Source organism: Hyperolius riggenbachi, chromosome 1 (genome assembly GCF_040937935.1).
Source record: "Hyperolius riggenbachi isolate aHypRig1 chromosome 1, aHypRig1.pri, whole genome shotgun sequence".
Taxonomy (NCBI): Eukaryota; Metazoa; Chordata; class Amphibia; order Anura; family Hyperoliidae; genus Hyperolius; species Hyperolius riggenbachi.
In genome coordinates this window covers 18,485,763-18,493,782 of record NC_090646.1, presented here as the reverse complement: position 1 = coordinate 18,493,782, position 8,020 = coordinate 18,485,763, and positions in this window count along the sequence as shown.

Sequence of the window (8,020 nt, the reverse complement as noted above, 5' to 3'; positions counted from 1 at the left end):
ATAGAGTGCTTGGGGGGCCCCATTGTAAAACTTGCATCGGGGCCCACAGCTCCTTAGCTACGCCACTGGATCAAGCTACTACACACAAACCTCATTACAAACACAGGACAACAAGGAAGATTAGCGTGGTGGTGGTGGGTCACTAGGTGACTCAATTGCCTAAGTGGCCTGTTTCCACTACATGCAGATTGGATGCATCAAAAATGACTCCAATGAATGCCTACGGCCCTTTTGCCAGTAAACACCCATTTTATGAGGCAGATTTTGCCATAGGCATTCATGGGAGTCACTTTTCAGCATCCATGCAGCATCCAAATCTGTGTGTAGTGGAAACAGGCCCTTAGTGGCGTCAAGACCTTCTCACATACACATACATTCCTATAAGGGATCAACAGGGGGCTGAATGTTTTACCGATAAAGCGTTCAACAAATAAATAACACCTTAGTGAATTCAAAATGAGATTTTACCCATGCGTCAAATTATCAAATGTTTGATAAAGTGTTAGAGAAACGTTTGATAATGCTCCGTGAATTGAGGCCCTTGTCAACATGTACTGAATGTCAGAATGATAATCATTACTACAATTACTTTTTCAAAGGAAAAACCAGTAATTATACATTGTCCAAATTTGACTTTTAATAAACCACAGTTCTTCAAACATTATGTACCCTGCAGTGGCCCTTTAAGAAATGACAATAACATTGTTGAATTAAGCTTCTATGGCTGCCAAACAACACTTTTTCCTCAGAATCACATGACACATTAATCAACCAATACATCAATAATGGTGCCACATTTAACATACTACTGGAAATCACACTGTCATCAAAATGACAAGTGTACACAGTCAGTATCATAGATCAGATCTATAGACGTAAACATTTCAAAAGACAACAGTCTGTGATAGCAGGTTGAAACCACACCCTTTATATACAGTCTGGAACAAAATACAACTACATACAGACATACATACATACATACATAAAGGCATGACAACAGACACATGTTATACACAGCCACAAAAGATTTATACTTACAGTGGCCAAATAGACTCTCTCCCGCTTGGTAAACTTCTGGACCATGTTGGCTGCTGTCTGTCTCAATTTCCACACAGAAGATGGGTCACTTCCTGGCACTTCCTGTCACTTCTGTATGCAAAGTGCGCCATAACGCGCAACGTGCAGGGCGACTTTGCGACATGTGCGCATGTCGATCGACGCCATGCGCGCAAAGCGCGCATGTCACTCTGCGACATGTGCGCATTGTACTCTGCGTCATACGCGCATACAACTCTGCGCAATGCGCATGGTCTACCGTGCGCATTCAACATTGCGCCATGCGCGCATATATACAGCACAGGAGAGGCTAAACTGCCAATAAACATTAACATACACAGACCCGATATGCGTGGTGCACTAGTGACAGTTTGGGCTAAGTTGCAACAACAGCTGTTGGGCCAATTTGGCCATCTCACTCGTCTGGCAACAGCTGTAAGTACCAACAGTTCTGGCCGTGCGCGTCATACACACGGGTGACCTGTCGCCACAACACACGGATGCCGTGTTGTTGCGGTGACAGTTGCAGGCCGTGTGTATGTTCCTTAACCACTTGCCGACCGCACGCTTATACCGTGCGTCGGCAAAGTGGCAGCTGCAGGACCAGCGACGCAGTATTGCGTCGCCAGCTGCAGCCTAATTAATCAGGAAGCAGCCGCTCGTGCGAGCGGCTGCTTCCTGTCAAATCACGTCAAAGTTGACCCTCAGGTGCATTATGGGGCGAACCGAACTTCTTCCGCAAAAGGTTCGCGTGCGGCACCCGCACGCGAACCACCTAAGTTCGCGCGAACCGTTCGGCCCAACTCTACTGCAGTGTAAAAAATGGGGGAACAAAAAGAAAAAAAAAAAAAATCATTCAAAAAAATCAACAATGACCCTTGCCCGCACTACATTGCCGGCTTCATCTGGCTCCTGGACATCATCAAAGTCATCCGATTGCACAGATAAGGGTGTGTGTGGAAGCCTGTAGCCAGGGAGGTTTTGTTTAATGCAAATGTTATGCAACACACAGCAGGCCACTATAATGTCAATGACCTTCTGCGGCTTGTATAACAACGCACCTCCACTGTTGTCGAGGCAGCGGAAACGAGTTTTTAAGTGCCCAAAACAACGCTCTATAACAGAACGGGTACGCACATGTGCTCTGTTATAGGCCTCTTCCGCATTATTGCTTGGATGGCCAAGAGGTGTCAGAAGCCATGGCAGGCAAGGATATCCTGCATCACCTTCAATGATAAAAACATAAATACATAATAAATATATACATACATAATAAATAAATATATACATACATAATAAATATATATACATACATAATAAATACATATACATATACATATACATATACATATACATATACATATACATACACACATATACACACATACATACATACATACATACATACATACATACATACATACATACACCAAATTAAGACACATACCTAATTATACATAAAACAACCATAAACTTACCAAGCAACCAGCCGCCATCACGATAAAACGCATGAAAAAAATTAAAAAGGCCAGATTCACGTAAAATATGGGCATCATGACACGAACCAGGGAATTTAGCGACAACAGAGAATATTTCCATGTCAGGGCCACACACTACTTGGACATTCAATGAATGGCCCAACTTCCGGTTCCGATACATGTATTCATCTGCACTTGGAGGAACAAGTGCAACATGGGTGCAGTCAATGGCCCCGATGACATTGGGCATTTGGGCAAGATGGTAAAATGCCACTTTGACTGCATCCCATTGGGCACGGGAACTCGGAAAGCGGATAAACTCTCTGCTTATCCTCCGCATGCCCATCAGGAACTGGGATAGAACCCTGCTCATGGTGGACTGGGACACCCCACAGGCAAAGCCACCCAGCCTTTGAAAGCTCCCATTGGCCAGGAACTGCAGGCAGGCAAACAACTTAGTTTGCCCACTCACAGCATGACTTCGAGATGTTAATGGCCTGAGATAGGTCTCCAAACGAGCATACAGCTCATCAAAGGCTGCCCTGTTCAGCCTTGTCAGCCTCAGCAGTTCTCTGTCTGAAAGCAACGCCACATCAGTGCGTTCCGGTATGAGACGTGGAATGTGTCTCCTGCGCTGATTATAGCGGCATATGCGGTCAACAGTCCGAGCCTCATTCAACCAAACAGCAAAAGGCTCCATCTGTCAATGAAATTTGAAAGGAAATAACAATAACAACATTTCAAAACATAAGATTACACATTTAAACCAAAAAAAAAAAAAAAAAATAATAATTTACATTAATTCCACATATTAATTTACAAATCTACATAACTATTGTCAACACCTTTATCAACTATTGAAATGTGGATTGGGGGCAGGGCCGGCGCTACCATAGAGGCAAAGGAGGCAGTTGCCCCAGGGCCCCTGAGCCTGTAGGGGCCCAAGTGGCTAAAAGAGGTTACAAATTTACAAAAAAAACCATTAAAAACAAAAAATTATTTTTTTTTACAGAATTAATTAGAAAATTACAAACTAACAAAACAAAACCATTTACAAACCCCCCCGGTTTAACGGTTAATAGCACATCCACCTTAAAATGCTATAAACTCTGCTTTTGCAAGATATATTAAGGAGAACATTGGGAATAAGATGAAGAAACTGTTTTTTACAAATACCTTATCATTTTGGATAACATAGATTTGAAAGTTTGTTTGAAACTGACTATACTAGCTGCAAAAAAGGGCCCTTAATGCCGATTTTTGTTCAGGGGTATCTGTTGGGGAACAAATGGAAGCCACAACATCAAACAGCACTTACTTGCTCTATCACAATCACAAACCTTTCTGAATATCCTCCTCACAAGCCAAGCTTATAAAGGGCAAAAACACCTGTTAATTGTCAACTACTTTAGTTCATTAACAGCATTATCACAAACACATGGTTAATTGATTGCGCACGCGCAGCACGTAGTGGTCTACGCGCGAAACAAGTTACGCGTGTAAAGTCATCGCAGGGTTCCATGTTATTATTGCCAAGTTCACATCGCGTGATTTGTATTCAGTACGCGCGAGCCGACGCCTGATCACGCGGAAACAGTGTCATCACGCGATGCGGAGCATGTACGCGCGAAGCTAATTTCATTGCGCGCGTAAACGTTTACGCGCAAAACTTTGCGCGCGAGGCTTAATTTATCACGCCTAAACAGTGTTTAGGCGTGATAAGGGGCAATTCACCAGCGTGCAAACACTTTGCACTGCTTTGTGAATCAAGCCCTATATCTGAAAAGTATAAAATACACAATATTACAACCACATCAAATGATATAAACAATGTGACATACCGGTAACCGTATAGCCCTTCACAGAAGGGTAGAATAACAGACCCCCATAATAAAGGTATAGCAGCTGAGGCCAGAAAGCCAGAGTACCACCAGAGGTCACTACTGAGGCTAATTAACACAGTTTAGCAGTATCACATACACAGTTCAAGTACAGTAATCCAAGTATGAATCTCTTCATGCAAAACTGTGCAACAGTAATAGTAATTTGATTGACAGATTTCCAGCAGACTTGCATGCAGGGTATTGACAAGAAGTAACAGATGTAACTGACACAGTTCCTTTGAGTCTGCATGCAAGATTATGTGAATGGAAAGCAGATGTTCAGGATGATGCAAGTTTATGCAAGACCATAAGCACACTGTAACCTGACTGATCAGGAAGGTAGACTATACTTATCATCCAATGCAAATGGCTTACAGAAAATGTCCAGAAACAGTCCAAGGTCGGTCCAGGCAGCAATCAAGGGTACACAAATACGTAAAAACTGCGCTGATAATACAATGCACAGGGTTTCACTGGTGGTGCGCTGCTCTACATACAAATAAAGTCCCAATATTCAACCAATAGCTGCGCACTTAGATACTGTTAAGCTAGTGTCTCTCTCTCTCTCATGTAGGTCAGTCCCACAAGACAAATAGTGTAGAGTCCTTCCTAAATGACATCCAGGATGCAGTGACCAATTCTTGCGGAAAATCACCTCCACCACACCCCAAGCAGTGGGAACTCACCGCATACAAATGACCCTCTATTAGATGGGTCTCCAGCGCTTATGGGGTCATCTGGCCGCCCCCTGCCATATAAGGAATCTCCTCTACAGTTGTCACTCTGCTGCAGTATCAATACACCTCAAGAAAACATAACCAGAGCTCCCATAGCGTAAAATTGTAAAACCACCTGTTAATTTTAAAAGAAATGCAAACTTACAAACGTGTCCGTTGTTTAAGGCACAGAGTTTTTATGGGCTCTACCCCAATCGTGGGCCGCCGGGTCGGCTTGGCTGCGCTGGTTGTTTTGGCCTCCCTCTGACACCTCATGTATCCCCCTGTGCTCTTTCCACGTCTACCTGTTTCGTCGCCTATAGCAACTCATCAGAAGTATCCCACTATTATTGTTATAATTATTTTGTACACGATAATAAAAAGTGGCTCTTTGGAAGAGGGCGACACTCACTTTTGCACTTTGAAATTTTACACTGTTAGAGAAAGGTTAGATTGGAGTGTTCAGTTTGGCACAAGTGGGGTCTTTGAATTGAGCTAATAAGGATAATGTTGTATAGGGAATAGAAATTGTATGGAATGCTTTTAAGGAAAAATACATGTGAAAAATATTAGTCCTCGTATGTACCATCTTGCTGTTATGGATATGATTGATATGCACCATCTTGCTGTTAGGGTAAAATCCCAATGGTCCCCGGAGAAGCACAGGCTGTGCTAAGGAAGAAGGCTTAACATTATTGCCAAATTTTCAGTAGAAGATGTAGGTAGATGATTAGCAACTAGGGGGCATTGGCGGAGGCCGTATCTGTCAATGCGGCCAGAAGGCCGCATAGAAAGAGGGATGTACGCATTGGGAGATGCAGTTAGAAAAATGGACACTAGATGGCCACAGCTTCAGATTCCATTGTTTATGCGACATTGGAGTCACGTTAGGATGACGTAGCGGGACTCGCGCTGTGTGCAGAGGACACAGCGTTACCAGGGAGACGCGTGGCCCGAGCGAGTTCCGGGTGAACGCTTCTCTACTGGTGGAGGTAGCGAGATGAGCTGCGATTCTGGGTCAGGTATTGGGAGGGGAGGGAGAGGGTCTAATAGGTATAAAAGTTAGCTTGTACACAGCCGCGCATGCTTCTGATGAGTCGCTATAGGCGACGAAACCGGTAAAGCGCACGTGGCCAGCAGACGTGGAAAGAGCACAGGGGGATACGTGAGGTGTCAGAGGGAGGCCAAAACAACCAGCGCAGCCAAGCCGACCCGGCGGCCCACGATTGGGGTAGAGCCCATAAAAACTCTGTGCCTTAAACAACGGACACGTTTGTAAGTTTGCATTTCTTTTAAAATTAAAGTGGTTTTACAATTTTACGCTATGGGAGCTCTGGTTATGCTTTCTTGAGGTGTATTGATACTGCAGCAGAGTGACAACTGTGGAGGAGATTCCTTGAATGGCAGGGGGTGGCCAGATGACCCCATAAGCGCTGGAGACCCATCTAATAGAGGGTCATTTGTATGCGGTGAGTTCCCACTGCTTTTGGGTGTGGTGGAGGTGATTTTCCGCAAGAATTGGTCACTGCATCCTGGATGTCATTTAGGAAGGACTCTACACTATTTGTCTTGTGGGACTGACCTACATGAGAGAGAGAGACACTAGCTTAACAGTATCTAAGTGCGCAGCTATTGGTTGAATATTAGCAATCAAGGGTAGTCCAGTAGAGATGGAGTGAACCTCAGATTTTCGGTTCGCGAACCGGGTTCGTGAACTTCCGCAAACAGTTCTCGAACCTGCAAACTCGACGAACCGCAGTAGCCTTCAATGGGCAACTTGAAATACTACAAACACTGGTTCTGGCCACAAAAGTGGTGGGAAAGATGTTTCATGGGGTCTAACACCTGGATGTGGGCATGGCGGAGTGGGATACATGCCCAAAGTCCCGGGGAAAAATCTGGATTTGACACACAGCAGGGTTTTAAGGGCAGAAATCACATTGCATTGCTAAATTGGAGGCCTAAAGTGCTTGAAAACATCTTGCATGTGTATACATCAATCAGGTAGTGTAATTAGCATACTGCTTCACACTGACAGACCAAACTCACTGTGTAACGCACCGCAAACAGCTGTTTGTGTAGTGATGGCCGTGCTGGACTGGTGCGCACCATGGCGAGATTGCTCTTCCTCACTCAGTGATGTCATGTAATGTCTGACTGCCTTATCAACTTTCAATGGTTCTTTCTCTAGCATTGTTAAAGCTTACATGTATTTTTTCAAAAAAATTTTTCTGCTTGCAGTTCCGTACCTACAACGAGAATCTATGAAGGGCAAGTCTGGCATCCATTCAACTGTGCGATAAACTTTCTTTGGCACTTTCTCACTAGTACCATGGTGTCCACGGCGGGTAACAGGCCGGGAATGAGGGTTCGATTGTGGTCAGGAGTGGGAGCCTGAGAAACGAACCAATGTGCTCAAAGAAAGCTTTCCTTCATGGCACGGACACCTGGCTGTGCTGTGGGCACAGGAGCAGGAATGGCTACCACCACACATCCAAGGAGGGCAGCAGGCACGGCACGCAAGTCCCGACTCAGGGAGGTAGTGATGAGAAATGACAATACAGGAGGACTCTTTCGAGGCCCTGCTGTATATGAGACAAATCAACTTTAAATCCTTTAACGACAGTCTGTTATGGAGTGCAAGTCTGCCATCCATTCAAGTGAAAGGTATGCACTGACTGCCAGGTATAATACAATGTGCAGTCACAGATACAGTGAAAGGTATGCAGCCAGTGACTGCAAACAGCTGTTCATGTAGTGATGGCCATGCTGGACTGGTACACACGATGGCGAGAGTGCAGGCGATGGGGGTTTTCAAGCCCATATGGTCAGGCTGAGGTAGCTCAATGATAGAACAGCAGTGACTGTCCAGCTGATCGAATTTGGT